General features: G+C 41.6%; 1 protein-coding gene across 3 annotated transcripts in view; it reads right to left on the reverse strand.

Moving 5' to 3' along the window:
- LOC125885143 (beta-1,3-galactosyltransferase 1-like) overlaps nt 1–26,988 on the reverse strand; it is a 118,215-nt gene that overhangs the window by 41,465 nt on the left and 49,762 nt on the right. For all 3 annotated transcript variants that reach the window (XM_049570628.1, XM_049570627.1, XM_049570626.1), the window contains exon 2: nt 20,030–20,085. The gene's annotated coding sequence lies outside the window, so the exon portion shown is untranslated. The remainder of the gene's footprint in view (nt 1–20,029; nt 20,086–26,988) is intronic.

Consider the following 26,988-nt stretch of genomic DNA (forward strand, 5'->3'; position numbering starts at 1 on the left):
CTCAAGGTGTTCTTGAAATATTGCATTCACAAGAATGAGAAAGACGCGGACACAGTGACCTTTGACCACCAAGTTCAAATAAATTATTCTTGAGTCCAGGTGGACATTTGTACCAAATTTGAGGAAGGTCCTTCGAGATCATATTGCATTCACAGGGATGCAGGGTCACAGTGACCTTGAGCTTTGACCATCAAAATCTAATCAATTCATTGTTGAGCCCAAGTAAAGATTGAAATTTGCAAATTTAGAGAAAGTCGCTCAAGGTGTTCTTGAGATATTCCATTCACAAAAATGATGACAAAAATTGATTTATGACCACCAAAATTTAATCAGTTCATTATTGAGTTCAAGTGGATGTTTTTGCCAAATTACCTCAAGTGGTTCTTGAAACACTGCTTTCTCAAGAATGGGGTGTACATACAGACAACGTAAAAATGTAATGTCTCCGGCTATCACTGGTGCGGATGCATAACAGCTATTAAAATAAAAAGAATAATGAAAAAGCATGTTGACATTACTTTTGACTACAAAAACATTGAGGAAATGTGATTTCAACTGGTCTTTAAAGGATTTTCATCACACCTTTATCAATGTATAACATTTTGGTTTTCTTGCACTTTAGTTGGGACCATTAAATATTCTTCTGATTAGTCTGCCAGTTTCAGCTGAGTCTGACAAAGAGAGGCCATAATGCTGCAGTTTAAAAGCACCGCACATCTGTGGTCCAGCCACACAGGTGTCTTCAGTTATCCTGGCTGATTAGACCTCTGCTCACAAGGAGGTCCATTTATATGCAAATAAAAATGATAACGGCATGAGTTGTCCCATTTCACCAGGTGAGGGAGATGTCAATCAATGGGCCCTTTTTGCAGAACAGACATTTGACATGTCACAGCAGAAAAAGCAAAAGGGTAAATCATCTAATGAATAATGGCTGAACTTAGCTGCTTCAGTTTCAGGGTCTTGGTATTGCGCATGCCGGCTCACTGTCACAATTTCCTTAAGACTCTTAAAATGATTAAGTAAGTCGGTAAAATTTATTTCTACAGCACTTATTGCAGACATAAGTCAAGAAGCGGTGTACAAGGGCATTAAACAACACGTAGGTCATGTGGTCACTTCATAGACAATGAAATACCTAAGCCATGTGTTTAAAAAGGGTACAGCTTAAAACACAATACATAATGAGAAAAAACATAATACTGTACATAACAAGAAAACACAGGGAGCAGGCACAGAATTCCATAATTTGGGTGCTAAGGCCTCAAAAGCTTGATCACAGTGGGTCTTAAGGATGGTGCACGGAAGCAGCTCTTTAACGTATCCGACTTTAGAGAGCACGCTGATGAGTCTGAGTGAAGTAGTTCAGCCACATAAGTGGGAGCCTGACCGTGTAATGCTCTTTAAGTAAGAGTGAGAATTCTAAACTAGATCCTATATGCGACAGGGAGCCATTGAAGAGAATTTAGTATAGGGATAATGCGAGACCATCTGGGCAATAGTCTTGCAGCAGCATTCTGGGTTGCCTGGAGGCTAGTGTCAAAAATATCGACAAATCGATGCATATCGATTCTGAACATTGAAAACTGTTTAATACTCATTTTTCGCAGTATTGATACACCTGTATCAGCTGCACTGTCTTGTTTTCTTTTATTGTTAAAGTTTACAACAGGCATTATGTATTTGTAGTATCTAGAATTCTACTATTTCTTGAGTAGAAAAAAGGGGATCTGGTCACCTGCTTAACATGGGTATCAAAAAATACAGATTAATCAAATACTACCCCGAAATTATGCAGATTTGAGCTGGCTATAGAGGAAAGAGGCCAAATACTTTGCATGGTCAAGGTAGCAACATTCAGAACCTCTGTCTTATCAGCACTGAGTTGTAAATAATTTTCTGCCACCCCCTCCTTAATAGGATTAAGGCAGTCTGGGAGCCTCAATAAACTAACAGGCTCACTGGGTTTAAATGGAAAGTGGAGTTGGATATAATCTGCATATAAATGATATACAATACTAAATCTGTTTATAAACTGTCCCAAGGGCAGCAAATTATAAAGAGAATACCAGAGGCCCCAGAACTGAACCCTGCAGGACACCACAAAGCAGTGGAAAGGAATGAGACAGAAACGTCTGTCAGTGAGATGAGATAAAAACCAGTCTAATGCTGGTCATTAGTATCATCTGAAGTCTGCAGATTCTGTATACCCACACAGTCCTGAAGAGAGGGCTAATCAGAGAAAATTAATTAAAAACACCTATGTGGATACACGTCGTAAACTAATCTGTATGTGGGAGTTAATCATCTAACAGGAAAAGGTGAGATAAAAGTCATGCGATCATATATGCATTAACATCAAAGATGATGTGTGTTCCTCTGACAGAAAACTTTCTGTGTGAGGAAAAATTAATTACTTTTCAAAACCTCATCAGTGTCTCTCTCATGACCCCACATGTGAAACATTGCACGTTACACGACCACGAAGTGTGTCCTGCAGAGCCAGCGTTAAATTACACAGGCGTAGGAAGGCAGGTCTTTTCACTATATGGCACATCATTTTCTGTTCTATTCACCCAGGCTTGTTTTACTCCCTCCTCTCATTTCATGCACAATAACCTTCTAAGACAGAAAGGCTTATAGTCAGGGTGATACAACGCATGAACTATTACTGAATATCTTATAGCAATTCCAAATTAAATTTTTAATTACATTCTAAATGGGCTGATATTTAGAGATTCCTTTTAACCACACTTACATCACAAGATCCAAACATGTTTGAAATTATTCAAGTTATTTTTGTGCAAATATCTCCAAAAGCCTCTCAGCAGATTTGTTCATGACACAGATCTAAACACATGTTTATGCTGCTTTGGGCTGTGTCTGAGTTCAAAGACGTGTTAGAGGATTTTTAGTGTTCCGTTATGGTGAAATAATAGAGTGGGTGTTAATTATGCTTAAGTAGTTAATGGCTGTTCTGTGCAAGAATTTGATGAATTTATAGCTCTAAAACAAGCCAATTTCTACCCTTAGAAAATACATTTTGGACTAATTGTGCTTTCAAGACCCATCATGAAAACATTTTTCGCATTTGATCAGCAAGATGAAGGTTTTTCTTTATCATCATGCCTCCCAGACTTGTCTCTGTCTTCTGATTGCTATCAAGCCTCCACACTGGTCCTCTGCAAACCCTCCACGTCCTGACCAATGCTGGTGGCGTCCCTTCCAGACAGTTAGGGCCAGATACGCATCACACATGCACAGCCACAGTTTACAAGGGAATCTATTCATCTTCCCTGTCTGTTGTGTACATTTCATAAGTGTTATCGGGTTTGCTGTGACATTAAGTCGCCCTAGAATAGAACGGCGGCTTGTTTGGAGCCCATTTATTTTCTCATGAAATACTGTGTCATTACATTCGCTTCATCCAATTAAAGGGAGGCTGAGCGGGTGAGAGAGTAAGCAAATATATACAGAGAAAGAGGGAGAGGAGAGTAAATGAATGTTAGGCTTTCTTTTCATTTCTGGTCATTGACCTGCTAATCAAACCAAACATTCTGATGTGTGTGTCCACCATGATCCAACAGCACAAAACAGGACTGGATCATAAATGGGATATGATGTTTAGATGTAAGACAAAGAAGTTATTCATATCTCCGTATTGATTGACTGATTACTGCAGTCTATTTGCGGTTACAAAAACAAACCGGCAATGGGAGAGCGACAGGGAATATTAAATGCTACACTGTACATTTATTACCACCTGACAGCTTAACTGCTAATGTCTTCTCTTGTGCCATCGCCAACAGCTGTCTGCTCCAACTGCATCCACTGTCTCTACCTCAATCTCTCTTAGTTGTTTGACCGCATTCACTATGAGATAAGCCTCAACACACATACTCTGTCCCTATAAACACACACTTATTTACCTTTTAGATAACTGTCTCTTCTTAAAATAAAAAACATAGATCTATTAGTACCCCAGGGAGGATGTATTTCCTCTTAAGGTTTCTGACAGCCGGTGCGCTGCAGGGTTTATTTTAAGGGTTTACTTTGCGAGCGCAAAATGTGTTTCATGTTGTCCGTTTCAACTGATTTCATCATTAAAGACAACTGTACTGATGGTAAACATGTTATATGGGACGAATACAGTGGCAAACCACAATTTGATCCTTTGTCACCCGGGGAAAAGATTCAAAAGTTAGGGGGAAAGTTTTAAAGCTTTGTGAAACGCTGTCTAAAGCATATTCATAATTAAATGGGTCTTGTTGTATATTCGGCAATGTAGTAACATTTTTGCTATTTTATTTTTGGTAAAACAAAAAAAAAAAAAACATTCTGTCAGTTTGTCCCAGCCTGTTATCACTGCAGATGAAGTCAGTTGCTCAAATGAGTGTTATTTCTTCCTGTATGTCATTCACTTCCCACCAATATTGCTTTCATTTTCATGCTGTTCTGTTGATTGACACATCTCTTGGAGATTTTATGGAGTGGAAGGTAACGAATATAGTAACTCATCAGCCGTCTCACAACAGTAGTCTACTCACAGTATACTTAATGCATGAAAACAATCTGTATCATAATATTTTCATGACTTGTTCACAACGATACAATCATAATATGATAACAATTATTAAAAGTATGCTCTGTATGGGCAGCACTGTCCCTTATAAACATTAAATATGACCAAATAAGCTGATTTTAAGTGCAGTAAACCGGCCCTGTGTTCATGACATCATTGCAGGGGATCTTATTCAAGCCAAGGACCAGCGAAAGACCCAGCAATGTCCCAGTGGGGATCATAGGAAATTCTGGGTGGCTGCATCTGTATATTGACCACATATAAATATAAACACACCATATGCAATGTCCCAGGAGAGGAATATGACTCCATACTCCTGAAACATACATTCTTGGTACAGTTTATTAATATGTGCGATGACCCATATCTCTAGGCAACATGTCAACATTGATAGTAGATCATCCTCATTTCCCGACAGCAGAGTGGTATCATCGACGTATAGAGGGATATTTACAAGTACAGATGATGTGAGATAGCACTGTTTTGTTCCACGGAGATGTACGTCAGTATACGACATAGAGGCAGCTGACTAACACCTCAGCAATGGAGGGCACACGCACATGCATTGATCCCACCCAGAAGAAGTGAGAGGGAGATACTTGTGGTGATTGAACCACACCAGTAACACTCCTCCAACTGAACTCAGTGCAGGGAGATGAAGCAACAGCCTGTGAGTCAGAGGGGAAAAGCAAGAGGACAAGAGAGAAGTACGGTATGGGATTCTGCACCCCTCTCCTGTACGCTTTGACATCGAGCTTTCTCCTTGAGCTTGCCGCCAGCGGAGGGTCCCATGGTAACCTACCCCAGGAAACAAGGAAGCGAGATCACTGAAGCAGCCGCTAACCACAGGGTGGGAGAGTAACCCTGCAGCATTATAAGAAGGTGAAAACTAGTGCTGGCCGCATCCTTAAATTGGCTCTGTACCGGTACTGTATACTGTGCTGCACACACCCACCTGCTGCAAGTCATGCTGCCAGCACACATCACAACCGCCCACACACACACACATGCTGGAATACACTACTTTTAACAATTCAGAGTCTCTGATCTCTCTAATCTCTGGATGTACAACATCACTCTTCCTCCTGGTGGATTTATATCAAAGCTGAAAGCCAGAATTGTGAAATAATATAAAGGATAAAGTTTGAAAGGGAACTCCAAGGCATCATATACAAAGTGAAAAAGTTTTGACAGCGCTTGTTGTTTCACAGTTACAAAAATCCGTCCACCTGCTGCTTTTGGATGTGGCTCAAAACTAATGGATTTTTTTGGTTCGCTGCGTTGTCAGTGAGCTGCACACAACCCTCTATGGAAATATGCTGTCTGCAAGGATGAAAACGTTGAGCTCACACCTACCTGAATTACTAACAGCGACCATTTAACACTTTGCTGATGAGTGTTGCATTGTTGTTTCACATTGTGTGTGCGCACATGAAAGCTGTTAAACTGAAAAGGCTCCTACAGGAAAATCTGCCAACAGTGCATGCGGCTGTTCTCTTTTGTGCACCCTGTCAGGTGGAAACCTTGTATTTCTAAAATGTCAACTTTTCACAGAGGCAGCCTTGTTTCTAGCCTTGAGCAACATGTACTTTTGGCTCAGTCAGTGGGTTATGAAATGGGTTTGAAAAGACCAAAGTTACATAAATTTATCAAACAAGGGACACTGTGTTGTAATTAAGTTAAGGTTACAGCTCTTTCTGCATCTTTTTGTCCGTTCTTGATTTTAAAAATACAAACATAAATGTGTTTTTTATGATAAAGATATATACTAGGGATGTCAGCAATGATCTATTAATGGGTTAACCACAGGGTATATTTTTGACAGGTTATGCATGTCATTTTAATGCAGGTTAATTTTACTGCTCTTCACTTGACTGCACTGCGCACCAACCGGGTCAGGTGGGAGCTAGCAAGAGGCACTGCTCCTTCAGCAATTAGTACCTCATATTGTATTGTATTAGACTTCTTTGATACAACTAGAAAACATCGAATAAGCTTCAAATATATCATGACAACACGCTTTGACTCTCGCCTCTCTCCTTCTGTGTGTTCCTCATGCTTTCACTGTATTACGCTGAGGTGAATGAGCATGGCAAGGTGAGAAAAACTCAGCCTTTGCTGCATCACCGTCCTTCCTCCTCCTCTAACTTCTCTCTGGGCTTTCAGTCCTGCCTGGCAGCTGGGGCTCCAGAGTCCCTTTTGTCATTTCCACTTCAATTACAGCCGTCTTCGCGATGGCAGCCCCCACAGCACTGCGCATTTTCAGGTGTCCCTTGAAAGACGAACCTCTTCGCCTGGCAGGAGTGTATACGTTCAGTTTACAGAGTGATCAAACAGTCCGGCACTTTGATAATCTCTCGCTGCCTGTCTGAGTCCTCCGCTATCTTCCTGGACAAGCAGTGAGTAATGAGAGTGGGGTCTGAGCCAAGCCGTTTGGCTGTGTAATCCCTTTCATAATGCCCTTCATTGGAGGGCCAGGGGTCATAAATAAACAACGGCGGTGCGGCGTCACAGAAGGCTGGGAGGCAGCGTCGAGGCGGGCAGATTGTAAATTGGTCTTGCCCAGGAGGAGGGGTGGGGGTTACGCTGCTGATGACTGAGGGGGTCACACAGTGCCATGGTGTGACTGCTGCAGACACTTATTATGCTGAAGGTGTGATGGGCGGCGAGGGAGAGGAAGAGAGGAGGGAGCGCTGAATGGCAGAGCTGTCTAGGGGTTATGTTGACTGCTGGACCTTGTGATGATAGGGAGCTCCCGTGGGGAGATGGGGACCTAGAAACAGCGTCCCTCTGCAGATGTACTCTTTGTGTGTGTTAGCGCATGACTGGACGTGCACGTGAGGCTGCGTGTGTTTGTGCATGTCCCGGTGTTGGTCCGTCAGCTGCAGGCGTTACTCCTCCCGTAGCTGTGAGAGGACCGGCTAGGTGCACATTTGCAAATCGCTGCAAGGTCAGTGCGGGCCTCGTTGCTCAGTGTCAAAATGGAGGACAGGAAGGAGGTAGGTAGGTGGGTGTGTGAGTGAGGGAGGAGAGTCATCATTGTCTCTGTGGGGGGGCCCTGGGGACCTGAGCCCTTGTTGAGTCCTTGAACTCCTCTCTTTTCTGCCTGCTCACAAACACAAAATAAATGGCTGCCTCTGTGAAACACAGTCATACAGATACACGGTGCAGAGGAGGAGGACACAATGTTTTTATGAATGACATGTTATGTGCTTTTATGCTATATCAGCTTGAGATATTGTGCAGCGGGTGACTATAAAGTGACAAGGGAATTTCATTATCAGGTCACTTAAGCATCTATCCATCTATCAAGTGCTATTTGTGGTATCACAGGCAGCCACAGTGGCTCAGCCAAACAGCCAAGGTCTCTCTGACTCTTCATAAACGATGTGCCAGAGTCAAATAGACATAATGCCAGTGTTTCATCTAAACTGAGACCAAGTCATGACCAAGACTTTGATGAGATGAAACCATAGCTACATCCACATCAGTCTGAAAAAGAGTTTTAAAATGAAAATGATCTCTGTACACAGGAGCTTTTTAGCATCATTCAAATGTAATCTCCATTCATACTAACACATCTGAAAACACACATGACATGCACATGCCAATGTAAACAGGAGTCTAATCTGCGGTTGGTTGTTTAGTTACAGAAAACACGACAGATGGCAAAAAGTAAGACCAGAGATTTCTGTGTTTGGACCGACAAGGGTCCATGAGGGTTGTGTGACAATGAAAAGCAAATATGGCAACATATTCGAGCCGCACAGGGAGCGTTATCCATTGCCGGAGAAATCTGTGACAGGTGGAAAGGAGGAATGTTAATGTTACCCACACAAGAAAGGCTACATACCTTAAATGTTTTGGACTAGATAAACAGAATTCTGATTATCTATGGCTGAAAATAAGCACAAAACTCTCAGCCATAAATGGGCCAGAGCTGGCCCTCACTTGCCAGAACACAAGTGTGCTGACAATCTAACCACTTTTTTTGGAGATATATTTTTATAATCATTTAACTAGAGCTGAAATCATTAGTTGATTAATCAGCAACTATTGTGACAACTGATTATTCGTTTAAGATGGTGTTTATCTGGTTAGGGATATTTTCTGCTGGTTCTTCCTCCTCTCTTGTGCTGATCTATTCCTAGTTTGCGTTGAAATTACTTCAAGAACAAGTGTCACTCCAACTAAAAGCGTGCAAGCCCGTGCTCACCACAGCCCACAGCTGTGTCACGGCATTGCCCCTTTAAACTGAAATTAGCCCTAGAATTACTTTTACATAACATACCACCGACACAAAGTACTTAGTATGCGATGCAACCCACTTTGAGCCACCAGAGACGGCTACAAAGCCTGCACTCCCACGGATAGGAGTGGAGAGTAAGCGTGTGTGGCAGAGTGCTTACGTCCAGAGAAATACTTTTGGGCAGAACTTTGAAAGTTTAGGTTGTCTCTTCCAGTTCAGTCGGAGCAGCAAAACAGAAATGTTCCGAAATGTAAAAGTCAACATGTTTACCAAGACGGCGCGGTGAAACGAGAACTCTCAGATGAACGTGGTGGGAGAGTGTGGATGAGGAGACAAACACACAATATATCTACAATATATCCTGCACTTTTCCTTCCTTTGTCATTCTCTTTATCCACGACCTCATTCTCGCTGCGTTTCCCTCCTCACTGTAGCCTATTCTCCCGCTTCCTTTTTACTTTCTCTCTTCCCCTCTCTCTCAAAAAACACAAGAAAAAATGAAAAATGACCTAGTTGATAAAGGCGGACATGATAAATGGCCGTCGAAAATTCTGCCTTTTGAACCTATTTCTAATTTTATGCGGCATCAAAACACCATTGTGCCAAAGTCCAAGCCCCCACATTGAAGTAACGGCATTGCAGTGCATAAAAGCTCCCTTATGAAGTGTGCTGCCAGTGTGTAGAGGGAGGGTCTATTCATCTACACCGAGATTAGCTTTATCAAAGTCATGCATGGTTAAGAGTATGCAATTGCTCATTGAATACACAAAAGACTAAAGGATATCGGGTGAGGAAAAAGCCTCACAGTCCGCACACCCTGGTTCATTTCTAACATCAAACACCGCTGTTCAAAGAGATAGTGTGCACTGTGCTTTGTGTGTGTGAGAACACCTCCAGGAAAAGGAAAGTGTAGGGAGTGTAGGGGAGTAGCAGGGGGTAAATGGTCAAAGCAGAAGTGGGCAAAGAGGAGCAGAGAATGAAAAATGCATCGGCTGTTCGCCGAAGGTAGCCGCGCCCCTGTGTCCCTTTGGAAAAACATTTTCATTCTCAAAAACTTTCACCTTGACACCTCGTCATCAACGGTCAGCCTCAGACATCATCAATCAACCTCCATGTGCATAAACCACTGGCAAGCTTTTTGTGTTCAACTGGACTCTTACTCAAAGCCAAGTGAGTGGCCCCTTGAGGAGGCACGCTTCATAATACAACGCTGAATGCAACAAACAAATTGCTGTTGATTTTCCTTCTCTTAGAGCCCTACCAAGATTGGTAAACGCTCAAAGATATGCCTCAGGGTCATTAAAATTTCAAAGTGTTTGTTCCTTTGGGAGATCAGATGATTAAAATCATTGCAAGAGTCACTAATAGCATCAGGGTTTATCCACCAGGGACAGCCCAGTCATTAGAGGAAAACGTTGGCGTTTCCGCAAACCACAGATATTTACATTTGTACCTTTCATACACATCATATCAGCACTTAAAAGTGATGACGGATAAGAGCACACTTCGTCATCTGGAGGTGGAGGGAATGGTGCATGAACAAAGAGCGGCTGATTTTTACCAAGCCATTCCTGTAGTTTTCTCTCCTGTGTTTTCTGCTAGTATAGTGCCACAAACAGTGGTTGATTTTTACCAAGCTTTCCCTGTGTTTTTTGCCTGTGGCGTCTGCCATGATAGTGCCACGAACAGCAAATTTACCCAAGCCATCCCTGTGTTTTCTGCCAGGATAGTTCCATGAACAGTGGTTGATTTTTACCAAGCTTTCCCTGCGTTGTCTGCCTGTGGTTTTTGTCAGGACAGTGCCACAAACAACAGTTTTATTCAAGCCGTCCCTGTGTTTTCTGCCAGAATACTACCACAAACAGCGGGTGTTTTAACCAAGCCATTGCTAGGTTTTCTGCCAGGATATTGCCATGAACAGCAGGTCTTTTAACCGAGCCATCCCTGTGTTATCTGCCAGAATAGTGCCACGAACAGCGGTTGTTAAAGCCGAGCCATCCCTGTGTCATCTGCCAGAATAGTGCCACGAACAGCGGTTGTTAAAGCCGAGCTCGCCGTGTGTTTTCTGCCAGAATAGTGCCATGAACAGCGGTTGTTTTAGCCGAGCCATCCCTGTGTCATCTGCCAGAATAGTGCCACGAACAGCGGTTGTTAAAGCCGAGCTCGCCGTGTGTTATCTGCCAGAATAGTGCCACGAACAGCGGTTGTTTTAGCCGAGCCATCCCTGTGTCATCTGCCAGAATAGTGCCACGAACAGCGGTTGTTAAAGCCGAGCTCGCCGTGTGTTTTCTGCCAGAATAGTGCCATGAACAGCGGTTGTTTTAGCCGAGCCATTGCTGGGTTATCTGCCTGAATAGTGTCATGAACAGCGGTTGATTTTACCAAGCCATCCCTGCAATTTCTGTCATGATAGTGCCACAAACAGCTGTTTTAACCAAGCTATCGGTTTGTTTGCTGCCGGGATTGTGCCCCCCAGAACTGGGTATTTTAAGCCATTCATTTAACATTCTGTTTTGGCTATACCAAACTATGCTATAACCAAGTGGGTGCCTAAATCTAACCAGCTGTTCACCCCAGTGTTGTTGAAACGTAAAGAAACATTAAGTTTTTACACATCTGCTACTTTACAACATTGGGTTGCCAAGGAACATGAGCATCAACAGCAAATGTAATGGACATCTGGTAAGTAGTAGAGGATTCTCACCCTACAGTGTCTGTTAAGAGAATAATTTGACTTGACAGTGGTGTTAGAGGCAATGTCACATGATCAATAAGATCTTTCTGAATGACCCTCTAGGGATCACAACAATCAATAACCAATTTAATGGAGATCTGAACCAAAGTGTTGGACAGACCAATGGACCAACATCACTGGGTAATGTTTGAAACAAAGTAGTTGTGACAGGTCTTCTGATCACATCTGAAGGCAAAGCTTATTTCTGCAGGGTTCCTTTTAAATAACACATAGAATATAATTAAATACTTGTTTCATGGTCGTACCCAGCAAAAGTACTATCAGATACAAAAACATTTTATGATTAACATTACCTACAGCAGGGAAGAGGAAAATATTTAACACTTAAGTAAATTAAAGGTTAGGCTGTTTAATTCCTTATAAAGCCTCTGAGGATAGTTTAAAAAAAATAATTGCAGGTATGTGTGAGGAGGTTTCACACACTGTTCAACCATTCAAAAAGCACTTCAGTTGAAGCACACTGATGCTTTAGGCCCACAGGTTCAAGGGGAAAACTAACAAAACACCACCTCCGTTTTATTCTGTTGTTTTTGTGTTAAACTGCGTACACGTTGGAGCAGAACGGTGATGTTTGTACAAAGCAGAAGTAGTTAAAACTGCAGACAGCTCATGCTGGTGACTGACTGCTTATGGACTCCTCACAAGGATGTGTCAGCCAAAAACTTTAAATTAGCAGCAAAGTGAAATACAACTCAGAGAGAGAGGGGATTCACTCCAGCGATTCCAAAACAAAAGCAGCTCGCGACCTTCACTTTAAATAAAACCTTCATTTGTCAAGAGATGCTCTGACTGGCAGAGCTCTCTGCTCAAGTGGATATGCACTACCACTAAACAGAAAACAAAACAGCACTCATACACTGCACTGCTCTATGCAGCGCTGCATTGTGCCAGGTTCAAGGGCCAGTGTAAACACCATTTGCTGCTTCTTTCACAGATATTAACCCTGCAAACAGGAAGTGATGATGGGGAATCAGAAGCCTCGCCCTGTCCACTTCACAGCCCAGGCTTTGTGGTAGAAGGTTAAACGCTGCAGGAATACACCCTGTGAACTGAGATATAGACCGCCTCCACACAGCTAGGTTAAGTGCAGACTCATTGATTGGGCTCATTGATATATTTTAAGAACCGCCTTTGATTAGTTTAACCTGCTCAGAGTGAGATGAGTGTAATTTAATGGACAGAACAGCCTGCAGAGAGAACAGACTGCCCACGTTGGCATGTACACAACTAGTGCCAATTCTGCCAAAAAGGAAAATATAATACTCCTCGTTACATGAGTGAATTTTCACTAACGTTGTTTTGATGATCACAGAAAATTGCTTTAGAGACATTAAGTGAAATTAAGTATGAAGAGTGCATGTGCGGCCACAGGCTGACTCTAGCCATGTGTTTTCCTCTGCATGTGCAACTTGTTCAAAATGTTATAAAATGTTTCAACTAAAAATATAAGCATTGCCTCCACCTCCACAGAACAAAAGGATGTGGACAAAAGAGCAGCTTAACCACAGATGGAGAAAGAAGAAAGCAGAAGTGTTTACAGGGTACAGAGCTGGCGCGTTCTCCAGTTAGTCACTACGCAGTGTTGCCAGATTAGACAGTTCCCCCATCAATCAGGCTACTTTTATTCACTTAGGCAGGTAGAAATGGCTTTGGGTCGGTTCTGATAATTTAGGCTACTTTCGTTTTCCCTGACGTTAGGAATAGTCCAATAAATTGGCCCCACTTTATATCTGAGTAGTTTGATTGAGATTGACAGTGCAGAGTTTAGCAGGCTCAGTTTGACACACAATGAATGTTAACTGTCAAAACCAAATGACAACTCAATTCATTACAACTAGGTTGAAACTTATTTTCCTGTTAAATCATTATTCGGTCACAGCTCTCTGCCAAGAATTTTAAAAGCTTTTCATATAAATGAAGACTTTGAACATTTCATGTAACATTATCCAAAAGAATTTATCATTTTACTTTACTAAAATTGAGGCTTTGTGAGGCTGTGTGGATTGGATAGATTCTAGGCTTTGAATATGCTACTATTTGTAAGTCAGATCTATACAGATAAATATAGAGTACTATGCCACCCCTGCAGCTTGTTCAAGTCATAGTGAATCAGGGTAATGGCTAGCCGAAAGCAATCACAAGCTTTGAATTTGGCATTTTTGCCATCTCCATCTTGGTACTTTGGAGAGTGGAGATGTGCGGACAGTCTGACACTCAAGCAGCCCTGCCCTTAAACATGCGGAACTTAAAGGTTTAATAACATGCAAACAGTTGAGTTAAATGAAAAATCACCTTCACTGTCACCCCTGTACAGTTATCATGAATGTTAAAATTATCTATAGAGACTGAAACTGTTTTTTGTGCCAGGCTGTAAACGTGTAAGGTTGGACATTTTAACATGGGGGTCTATCGGGATTGACTTGCTTTTGGAGCCAGCCTCAAGTGGCCGTTCAAAGTACTGCAGTTTCTGGCACTTTTGTATTGGCTTCATTTTTTTAGCCCTGTGGGTTGCTGCTTGGTGTTCGTTGACATTAGCTAAAATTCACCAGCCACTTGCTGCCTAAAGAGTTCCTTACCAACAATACTAGCCTATTTAGTGTGCTGAAAAAGTATGTAAGAATATTTTGTGTGTCTGAAACCTTCATATGAAAAAACACAGGACAAGACTTGCTCGTTTGGACTTATTTTTTGTCATTCATGAGAAAGTAAAGTACCAAAACAGGTACAGCTGGGCACTGGTACCAAATTCCAGGTACAAGTACCAGTTCAAATGTGAACGATACCCAACCCTACACGGCATTTTCATACATATGTTCTTATTCTATTTTGAAAAATGAAAAATTCTGCAGAAATACTTCAGTATGATAAAAGTTCCTGACAAAAAAGTGAGGAGAATTCTAATAAAAATTTGACTTTACCTGACAAGGCTGACATCAGCTAAGGTCATAACTGCATATAATCAGACTGGAATGTTTCCATGGGCTCAGACCTGTTGCCTTATTTCCTTAATGACATTGGGCTATTGATGAAACTGTATTAATGCTGGTTCTAGCTATCAGAGCTGCCCTGACACAGCAGCCTCCCTCCAACAATGGCTTAAATGAAACTCTAATTTGCATTCACCACTTGACCTCTGTGCGATCTTCAACCTGTTCGACCCCAGATATGATTTGAAATCTTGTACATCAGCAGAGAGAGGTCCTGCAGGGAGAGGCTGCTGTGATTCACGTGTCAGCCAAGACAAATAACCTGCACTTGAATTAATCACCCTTTCATCCCACGGAGTACTTATTTGAACCCGGGCGCACATTATAAATCAACTCGCACACGGCCAAGGCAAACCTGTGAGGTGCATCCACAGTCCTCTGGCTTCTGTTTTCAAAGCGATGTGATGTTATTGTTCGAATCGGTAGCCTCTTGCTGCTCGCCAATTGAAACCCCACCACGGTTTCATTTAATCTGACAAGTATAATCTTCTGAGATTGCCCTTTACCGCTGTGGTGTTTGGAAAGCTTATAAAAGACTCACTTCATTGATCTGAAGACACTTTAAGAGGCCTTATTGTTGTTCCCATGCCATAATCACAAATAGAGCCTTTGAAATGGAATAACGCCAAACAATGCCAGTCAGTGAGCGAGTCAGCCGTGCACTAAAGGCTTAATGGTTTTATCATTGCTTTGAAATTGTGCGGTCCATCTGTGTGCTTGTGTGTGTGTGTTACTGTATTCCTGTCTGTAAATCTGCCAGCAGTTCAAGCACACTTCGTTTAATGTAACTACAGATGCTGCGATTGTTGAGGTAGTATAGATTGAATAATAGGATCAACTCTTCTATGTTTGGGGATAAATTACTTTTTTCATTGACAATCAGAGCCATTAAGTAGAGTTCGCACACTCTGAGGGATACACACACACATCCTTTCCCACTCATCAAGTCCTTTACCTCCCACTGAGCCAAAATGGATTTCCCCCTGAGGCCAGCATTCAAGTTTTATGTTCCTAATGACCCACAATAATTCAACTGTGATTGATCAGAGAAATCAACTAATGAGTTACAACCACCACGCCAAGACAGAGACGTTAATCTCTGAGGCCTCTTCACCACTGTATTAAGCATTGTACTCCCTGATATCTCACCGTGCAGTCAAATAACTCACCGCCACTGGGCGAGCCGATATCTCTGTGTGGCGTTTACGCTGAACACACAACGCAGCGGGAAACCGTGCATGGCAAACTGAGCCCTGCGTTCGCACTTCATTCGCAGGACGACCGCTCGCCGCAAGGACAGCCGGGGAAGATGTATGAGGCGACGGCGTAATGTATTCATAGGGAAAAAAGATGGAGAAATTGGTCTTGAGACATGATAAAGTGCCCGCTGAGGTGTCTTTGATAAATTATGATGAAGCTATGCAAATAGCGCCTGCAGCTGGATCTCCGGCGTCTACTGTTCAATTAGCTCGTCACTGTGGCGGTAGACTAACACATGGACTGGGTGAGCAATGAATCCATCTATTACTGAAATTCATACGAGCATTATGATGAAATCAAAAGCAATGTCCTGAGCTTGATAAAAACAAGAACTAATTCTGATGCTGAGATTAGTCCACGATCTAAAATCAACACTTTATGCATGGGACCCTGGTTAAGACACCAATTAATACACATAGCACATGTTTTTTAACCCAGTAAGAAGAAGCCTCATAAAGGAAGTTCCATTATGTCAGCACATTACACTCTTATATCTGGATCTGTGTCAGAGCTGCTTCCAAAACTGTTTCACTGTATTAACTATAATTCATCAAGGTGTCTTTCCATTCCACTAACCAAATAAGAGCAGGAGAAATCCTCCAACTTGTCAGACAAATTATCCCGAGAGTTGACTGAATATTTAAAAAGATTGGGTTTTATAAATAAAAAGGGCTGGATAAAGAGCTGCTTTTAACTATTTGTGTATACTCATAAAGAATTCACAGTAACTCCCAGAGTCCTGATCTGGGAAGCAGGGGAAGCGGTTCAAAGAAGCCTGAATTGCCTCTTAGATGCTGACTGCTCTTCCCCAAGGTCCATCAATACTTTTGCTCCTTTTCAATAAATATTTCACCACGAGGTTACGCAGGAATCACCCATGCATTCAACTTGTACATTCATGTAACATAGTACAACTTGTATGCGATTAGATGCAGCACTGAGGCCCAGAGAACAAGCCTCTGCAGACAGCCAGGCTTCAATCCTCACTGACGATCTCTTGGATTTTCAATTAAGTTATTGCCACTGAACACCATCTTGAAGCTCTCCTTATTGATGGCTTTAGAAAGTGGAATCTGAATATCATAATACAGCTGAAGACACAATGTGTCAGGCTGCAGAGCTGCTGCAATTAAAAATGACATCATGTAAAAATACTCTTCAAGGCTAGAAGATGCTAATTCCATGCAGATTTGTAGAATGATTCATGTATTAATTTGGCATGCTGAGTGGTGATTAGGTGAGTGGGAGTGAGCGGCAGCCACTAATGCTCAGCCAAAGCTAAAAACAGTATGGTGAGGGGAAGCGAAAGCCGGCAATTTCCTTCATTTACTCAGTGTGAGAGATGACCTTTTCACAGAGTCCCTGCCTGTGGCGCTAAGGAAGCGCGCATATGAAGGGGATTTGAACTTTAGCTTGCATGGTGCATCTGACATATGTATGCTAACTGTTTGTGTCTCTGCGGGCGAGCGCAGACACTGGCAGGGCACTGAGAAGGAGAGGCACAGAGGGAAGAAAGAGCAGTCAGTTCTTAATGTCTTATTTAAAGATACATTATCCAGATTATGTTTCAGTGCCCAGTGGCAACCTCAGACTGCAGAGTGTTCTCCCACCTTTGGAGGAGGGCACTGTGGCATTTGTGGGCAGTGTTGCGTGGGATAGTGAAACCATGTTCCATCACATTCAGACATCAGTTTACTCGACATGATTACTCCTACTCAGCCTGTGAAAACAGTTGTATAATATATATTCTGTGGCTCTGAAGGAGGTTTGCCAAGTCGGACGAAATAATCCTGATGACACCACTATGAGGTCATCAGGGTTATTTTCAACATGAAGCCTGGGTAACAAACTGTGGGCAAGGGGTTTGAAAGATGTGGGTGTTTACCAGGCAGGGATTTCAAGACCCTATCCCTACTAAGTTGCATTATGGGAAATGTAGGATCCAGATTTTTTAGAGCTAAAAGTCATAATTCTTCGGTCTCTTGTGCATCAACCTAGACGATTTATTTTTTATTTTTTTATCTGTGTCTCCTGAAGGGATGTCACCAGAAACAATACTTCGATAGCAAATCGATGCCAAATTTCTGGCACAGCAGGTGCCAGGGATGTAATTGCACCGCACAACATGGCGCAGCATAAGCGTTTTCAAGTGTTCTAGTGTGGTAAATGCCAAAGGAAGAAGCAGAACACCTAACATGTGAAAGATGGTGACAAGTGCAGCTGCAATGACAACTTGTCGAAAAGAAAAGCTTTTGTTTTCCTGAAGCCGTAGTTTTAAATGCTTTGCAATGGGAGTGGCACATACTTACACTATGCTACTAATACCAGCAGCGTGATGAGACACTGAGCGTCTGTTCTGCGCTGAGAACTGCACGTTTAGCATTTTCTCTGGTCACTGAGAGCTGAAAAATGTTCGACTTTGAGTAAAACCATGAATGTATGAAGAGATCTGGACACAGCGTTGGAGGTGAGGCTCCATTTATTCCAGTGAAAGTAGCTAAGTGGCGCCAAATGTTGTCAGATTAAATTAAATCCTGACAGTGAAAATAATCATTTCAATTTCCAAAACGAATGTATCCACTGATTTACAGATGTCTCTTTCCTATTTAAGTCTATGGGAAAAAGCCTTTTGGCCAAATGGTATCACGCAACGGACCTGGATGTTATAATTCCACAGTTTGGCCACTACAAAAATTGGCGTCAAAGCCCTGCACACTTCCTGTAGGCCTGGGTATAACCCTGCGTTCGTTACTGTCAGGTTTTACCCAGCCATCCAATCACAGTGGAAGAGGGGTGGGACAAACAACCTACCACAAAGACCACCTGTCAAATCTTACATGTAGAGAAATATGCTCATATATTACAGGCTATTTATTAATATATCAAAATCATGAACACAGATAAACTAGTAATTTGCTTTCAAGGTGGATTATCAGGGAATACTAATAAACTGAAATTTTAATTTAATTGTATTTAATAAAAGAGTGTATGTTTAAGTACATGGCATTTCTTGTTTTTAGTTTTTCATGGTGTTCAATTGGGTATCGAGAATTGTGGGATTTCATTGTTATTGGTATTGACTACTCACCTCTTTCATGTCCCAGCAGTGCTCAGCTGTAGTACCATGTCATTATCATGTCTGAATGCATCTTGATCCAATCACAAATAAGTCTTTTAACAGTCTAGAATATAGACATTTAAAAAGATTGTATACAAAGCTGTAATAAAATATGACAGAGCTGTAAACCTGCCTCAGAATCATCGCAAACATCACTGTACTGTGCATCACTGAATCAAGGCTGTGCAGACCTCTGAGACAAGACGTAGAAAATATGGAGGACGTGAAGTGTGGTCAACCAACAACACTAGCGGCAACATAACGCACCATCAATCAATGCGCAGCCATGGTCATACAGAGCAGCAGTACACATCATTTTCCCTTTACTTTATAGATCATATTCTCCGTCCTGCTTAAAAAACAGTTTTCTCCTCTGGTGATTAAGAGGCTCCAGGTGATCACAGCTAACAACAAGTCTGCTCAGGAATTACTAACATTGACAAACAGACCTGAGGCCCACAGCAATACAATACAATTACATCGAGTGAAACAGGTTTGATTAAGGTTACAAAAGGTGCAGCTCAAAATAATAAAAGAAAAAACATCCTTGGTATAAACATCATTAACATTCAGCCGAGTTACTAGAACTGAAAGCAAATGCATAAACCCAAGATCAGCAACACTTTCCTCTTTCATCATATTAATGTATGTTTAATATACGACCTGTGATTACTGTGTTGATGGATCGTGTGCGGAGACACAGACTTGAGAAAGGAACCAATATGAACCACTGGGATGCACCATACACCATATTTCCCCTTCAATTTAGTAATTCCCTTTGATGACAAAGGGAACCCAGGAGACTTAAATGCATGCAAGGGTGACAAAGCCTCTGCTTCATTAAACAGCGAGATTGAAGCAGTGAACCTCAGAGGCAACAATAACTTTTATTCAAGGCTTCTGTTTCAGTTCTCGATCTCCTCTGGCTTGTTTCCAGCAGACGAAGCTCTGTGAAATACAGGACCACCGTATCTACCTATTATGAAAGGCCTTTTAAAACCAGAAATAGGCTACATCCCTGAGTGAGCAGCGCTTTGACAAACGGACAGGAAGCTGAGGTCAGTGTAGCGTACCGTACCCGACACAGCTGGCTCTCGTCCAAGGCAATATGGGCTCCGTCTCTTCATACCATCTCTGTGAAGGAAAAAAACAGACAGAGCCAGGTCAGGACGACTGATATGAGACTTGAAGAAAGAGAGGGAAAAGAGGTAAGATAATGCTGTGGAGATGCAGGAAGTATGTGTAGCTTTAAGGCTTTCTTTAAGGCTCTGTTGTCAAATGAAAAAAGCTACTTTACTCAAATAAACATGTTTTACTGAGGCGCCATAGTTAATCTGTAAAAAGCTTCTCTTTAACATGAATAAATGAATTTAATTCAGTTGAACCCATTCTGTCAGAAAATTAAACAATGGAGCAGCATTGTACGTTTTCAAGTAGCAGACACACATACGCTTCCCTTCATACAAACTGCATAAAGGCCTGACTCGACTCAAATATATCTTGACGCGGACCATGAGGGAAGTTTTAAGTGTAATCAGCCGATGGCTCATCAGTATGCTGCAGCCACCGCCGCTATCTAACTACGGCAACAAACAGGCGGAGAAGGTGGAGGATCTATTGATGTATGCTCTTTTATGAGAACTTATCATTCAAGACTCACTTACGCCCAGAAAAGGTCAAATGAAATTTCTCTCATATCAAATTGAGTTTTTCACTTGATTAATAAGGTTCCGCGGCAGATGCTGCTGCACCTACACACACACACATAACCAATTTCAAAACATTCTCAGGTTTTCATTTACCTTGAGGATGGCACTGAACTCAGATAACACAAGTCTAATTAATATATTCCAAGAGAAATATTTCAATTACCAAACTTGGCACAATCAACGTTTCACTGTATGGCTACAGGATACTACTGGTAGTGAGCAGGATGTCTTTCTCACTCACTCACTACCTCCTATATAACAGTCATTCAGTAGTTTACTTTATTGAGAAGCAAAGTGAGAATTCAGACACTCATCATTGCATTCGTCATTGTATTGCATGTGGAGCTGTGAGCATAACATGTACCTTACTTTTTCCATTCAGCTGAAACTTCTAGAGAACTAGAGATATATAAATTTCACGCTCGGCATTCAGGCACTCTAATACATCTGCAGACAATAAACATGGTAGGAGTAGGAATCACCAGAGGCCCCACGATTATCGAATATTACTGCTATTCTGAACATGTTCAATATGCTGAGTGTTATGATACAATATATTGAGATATATTGCAATTTATTACCTTTATTCAACTGCAAATTATGTCCCCAAAAGAAAACTTTGTCAACATCAAAAGTTTAATCAAATAAAATAAAGTATTCAGTCTGTTCATCTCAATTCAGTCATTTTTACTGCAGCAAAACGAAACTAATAAATTGAAAAGCAACTGATTATATTACTCTAGTAGGCTACCAACAGTTTCATTTGTATTTGTCATATTACTAATTTATGTAATAAAAAAAAAATCGATACGTGGTGTCCGTGTAATGATATGATATTGCCACACAAAAATATCCTGATACTATGCTGTATCAATTTTTCCCCCACCCCTAAAACATAGTGGGGACTGAATTTGGAAATAGACTCGGGCCCTATCTTACACCCAGTGCAAAGCAGTTACTCATTTCAGACTGTCACAGTTGTCATTTTCACAGCCAGTGCTATGGGTAGGGCCAAGGGCCAAGGGCTAAGGAGTAGTGGACAAGGGAGAGGTATTGGGATTGGGCCTTAAAATGAGGTGGGGTCAGGTATATTGTTGTCATATTTCTGTTTTGAGGCAGCAGAAAACAATTGCACCCATGACCAACAAAAACCTGATCTAAAGTCAACAGTGCAGTATTTTCCTGCAATTTAAAGAACACATGAATCAGCTAACAAGATGCACCCACTCGGCTTGGGCAGTATTTTGTCATACCTTTCTGGTATGACAGTATTTGTGTGTCAAAAACAAAATATAAAAGGTAGGCTACTAGTGAGTCATTGTAACATGTATGTGATTGTCTAGCCTGCGATGCTGTGTGACTCATTTCTGATTTGCCTACTAACACAAGTCTTGTTGGATTTAAATGCTTACAGCCCATGGAATAATACAATAGGAAATGAGCACAATACGTCTGTGGGCTGAACAGAGGTGATGAGTTGAATAACATCATGCAGCTGATAAAATGATTTTGTAGTTGGAAGAAGTCATCTCAAGATAAAATTATATGTGGCAATACTCCTTAACAGGGGCAGAGGCACTGTTTGTTTTTCATCCCCACCACTCACAGTTGCCATCTTTCTCAGCTCAGCTGTCTGTTTCACCAGTAGAGACTGGCTGTGCACCACACCACCTCAATACAGCATTTCTGTATCGGTTTAATAGAAAGAGGAGTGTCCTGGATTTCGAAATACCAGTAAACCCAGAAAACCATAAAAATCCTATTACCACCCATTCCTGGCGCCCACATAGGCGGTTCACAATGCACATACACTCTGCTTGTTATTACAGGGACATACGGATGGGCTGCAGGTGGGTGAAATAATTCATCATTAATGAGGAAAATGCAATTACATTCTCTAAAATGTGAACATAGCAGAGAGCAGAGCAGAGCTGCTGTCTGACTCCCCATTAAGAGAGACGCTGTGTGCATTTAGGCATGAGGAGCAGCATGACTTCATTGGTTATTTCAGCAGCTAAAAGTTTAGTTGTGTTTCCTCTGTCAAGTTTATAACTACCGTTTTCAGTTTTGCTGCTGAAATGTCCCACAATATTGGCTGCAGTGAAATTACTGCTCTTAATGCATTACTCTCAGGGAAAAACACTGCTTCTCCAATTTGCTGAATTCACCATGTAAATAGCAGCATGCCAGGTGCAGGCTCACCTGGCTTTTAAAGGGAAGCACTCTGATTTGTCAAATTCATGTTATGTCCGAAACACACCTATGACTAATTACAGGACTAAATACAAGTCCTTTGCTTCTTGCACTTTACTTTGCGCCCAGAAGTGGTTGGACACAACCTAAATGCACCATGCATTGCCGGAATCAGGAACAAAATAGAAGTACAAAAAACAAACCTTTTACTGAATCATAGGCAGACACAATTATAAAACTTTCTGATAGAAATGAAAAAATCAATTTAGCCAAGTTCAACTTTAATTAAATGCGCTGACTTTTTAACACGGTATTGAACTTTTTTTGAACAACAACAAAAAACATTCCCATCCAATAAAGACCTCCCCATGGACTTCCTCCATGTCAGACTTGTGATGGGAGAATGCACACATAGTGCATACAGAAGGCTGAAATCTTTAATGGGATGTTGGCAAATGAATTGTGCATATGATGGAAGAATGTGTTGCTGAATGCAGTGTATGATTAAAGTTCAATTAAATGGGCATACTGTTAACCAAAACACGCCAGAAGACCCAATAGTCCTTCTTTATGTGTAGCCCAGAGAGCCACACTACTAGTAAGTACAGATGAAAAGAAAAAGGCAACTTAAAGTAAAGACAATCATGGGGTGACTATCTCCTGCCATTTGGCATAGGAGAGAGAAAGGAAACAGCATGTCAAGGACAGGATGGAGCCCTGTCACTGCTCCCGCTAACAGGCAGAGAGCGGTGCGTGCTAGGTAATTGGGAAGAACTTCCTGCCCTCAGACTTGAGTGGCATGCCTCAGCCGTGGCATGAAGTCGGTTACCTGATCGGAGCTTAGCTACACCGAGCTGTCAGCTCAGCTCCGGAGTAATCGCAGCCCTCCATTAACAAGCCGCTCGTGCACCAAAATGGCTCTCGGAGAGGGAGGACGGTGTGAACACGCAGAGGAACAAACACAACCACACACACACACATAGTAGCACACACACTTAAAGGCAGCTGATGAGCAATCACCTTGCAAATTGGCTTAGTATACAGATGCAGAGAAATACTTATTAGTGCATCACCAACATGCTTTGGTGGCCTTGGCACAGCTCCGCCTCACTATAGAAGCTAATTCACACATTTCTCTCATGCAGTTACCTCATTGTATAAACATGCCTCTGTTCACCATTTACATAATTTTTCTGACGCTGGAAAAAGTGTTGCCATGTGGAATGCATTACGCCCTCCCTGTCAGCCTGCTAATCAGCATAATATGAATTATTGCTATCATTACAGTGGGTGGCCGAGAAATAACAATAGGTCTTAATTATTCAACAACGAGGAATAATAAAGGGAAAGCAAAAGCACCTTTAGTTTCTGCTGCCAACAATCATTAGAGTTTGTATCTCTCTCCCCTTTGGGGAGCACAACAAGGCTCAGTTTCTCTGTTGTGGAAATCATTTCTACGACTGCGATGAGTGATGAGCTTGTTTTTCGCCCTGAATATACTCCTGGTGTTGTTTGTCTGTGAGAGCTCAGTGCGGAAATTACCATAAGAGCCCAATAAAAATGTGCTTTGCCTTTTTTTTTTTTGAGTTATAATTTCTAGTGTGTAGACTAATTGTTATTGTTTCTGTGTGCCATTAGAGGGATGACTGGGAGGTTAATTTTGCTAAGTTTAATTTCAAGTCATGGTTTGGTCCCGGATTTGAAATTAATGTGGGTTACATGATTAAAACATTTTTTTCATCTGAATACTTCATCAAAGTGGATGTATTACTTGTTACAAAACAAGTCAATAAAAGTTAATGTATGTTTTGTGGTGCGTATTAATGATATTCTTTAAATAGGGCTATCCACCACTGATGACTAGACAGAAAAATATCACCTCTGCACATTATGATCCTCCTTATATTTATGTTGTGTCTCATTCCAATTTTAAAAGATAAAGGGAATTTAACCTAGAATGGAGTTTAGAACTAAAATAGGCCTGTCACTACACCAACATTTGTTGGACGATATCAGTGCGCTTACATGGACAGTTTAATTCCACTTTTAATCGGAATGAAAGGCCATTCCGATTAAAAGTGGTCATGTAAACGGTCATTCCGATTGAAAATTAAATCCGATTAAAGGGGGTGGTTTAATCCGTTTGTCATTCCGAATGAAAGAATTTTGTGTGCATGTATACACTCATTCCTCTTTAAGTTCATTCCGGTCTTTCTGCGCATGCTTGTTTCCTTGCCACTCTGGCGCGATGACGTATATAGCGCGCATAGCAACGGGCTGCATAGCAATGGGCTGAGACAGAGCAGTCGGACTCATTGCACTCACAGGTTTCCATTCGCCACAGCACGGTCTTCTACCTCCCTTCTCCTCCTCAACAGATGAAGCATTAGCAGAACAAGGTTGTTGTCGTACTGCTGCTTCAAGTATATAAGCAAAACAAGCCCGAAAAAGGCACTAAGAACAGCGTCGTCAAGCATCTTGTTATCTGGAGCGAGGACTACAGTCTTTTTTTTACGGTAAACGTAAAGTACCATCTAGTACTAAAAGGTGGAGCTGTGAACACTGATCCATCCTGTAAGTTTGTTTTAATCGGTCTCTGTAACTCTTGGCTTCAAAAGGAGAGAAAAATATGGAATATACATTTTTAGTATTAAATTCAAAAGTAATTTATGTCAGGGTATAATAATTCCAGGTCGGTGAGGTCGAACTCATAGCAGACTTTCCTTGAGAGATAAAGGCTTTAGCTGAATGCACAAATCCGCCAGTACTGCAGGGTTTCTCTGACCTTTCAGAATGAGTTGCCAATCAAATTTCAGCCCGTCTTAATGGAGACATGATGATTACAGCGGACATGATTCAAAGCTATAAACCGCTGCCCTTCAAAAGAAAATAAAAGTAATAAAATGAATGATTATTGCTGCAGAGACTTTCACATGATAGAGAAAATACCATATTGATTTCATTGAGGTTTTTATGGATGATTATTTCTCTCTACTAATGATCTAATGGCTAATCGACACACCTGTCAACCCTGGCGTTCAATCGTCTCAACGTCCTATTGACACACTCCTACAATCCTGATTGCTGATCAGTGCTGCTAACAGGAGGGGGGGTGTCACAATTCAAAGTGTGTCTTTGTGTGGTCTGAAAGCTTGAAACAGATACCGTCAGATCCTGAGATACCCGCCGCGGCGAATGAGATAATTAACTTTCAGCTTGAAGGCATCCTCAAGACTTCCCGTCGGCTGCTGTTAGCGTTGTTGACAAAGTCTCCAACGACAGGCAGCAGATATGGAAATGATGTTCGATTTCTTTCGCTTATTTCCATCATTTCGCAGGTGATTCACGCCCTGTAGACACCCTGAGCTTGAGATCACCCCACGCTGCTGTTATGCAGTGTATTCACCGTGCCATGGGACACGAAATTCAAGGTCACATTTCACTCCCCTGCTCACTGTTCAAATTGAAATTCTACCACATATCCAGATCACATGGGTTTTTGTCAAACCAAAGCAGTACTCTGCTGCTTTATATGAACTACCGCCAGCTTCACACAGATACCTGCTGTCTTCCTCACGGGTACAAAGTCTCTGGAAAGGTTTTTAGGTCAAGCACACTTCTGACAACTGTAATACATTACTGTGCCTCACAAAGACAGGTCTTTTAGCACAACCGACCACCTGTAAACCTGACAACCTAGACCCAGTGTTACCTCATCGTTTGGGGGCAAAGTACTTCATAGAGACAGAATTAAAATTGAAAACCTTTGCTGCAATTAACACAACAGAAAGGAACCCGGACCAGTAGTATGATAAAGTGACTGTACGTGTAATTTACTAACTGTTTCAAATGCATGATCCTTACAAATGTGGCACCATTTAAAAGGGAAATAAACAGGCTTTCCAACGGTATAAGATTTACTGCCAAGAAGCATCGCTAACAACAAAGAAATAATCTACCAAACACAAAGTTCCTCACTTTTTGTGCTTAGTTTAGAGTAGTTAAACAAAGAAAGGAAAAATTTTACAGCACAACCAATACTTTCAATTTGCTTAAAATACTAACACACTTACTATTACTTAAGTAAGGTTTTGTATGCAGGACTTCAACTTGTAGTAAGGTGTTTTTACAGTGT

Source organism: Epinephelus fuscoguttatus, linkage group LG24 (assembly GCF_011397635.1).
Source record: "Epinephelus fuscoguttatus linkage group LG24, E.fuscoguttatus.final_Chr_v1".
In the NCBI taxonomy this organism is placed as follows: Eukaryota; Metazoa; Chordata; class Actinopteri; order Perciformes; family Serranidae; genus Epinephelus; species Epinephelus fuscoguttatus.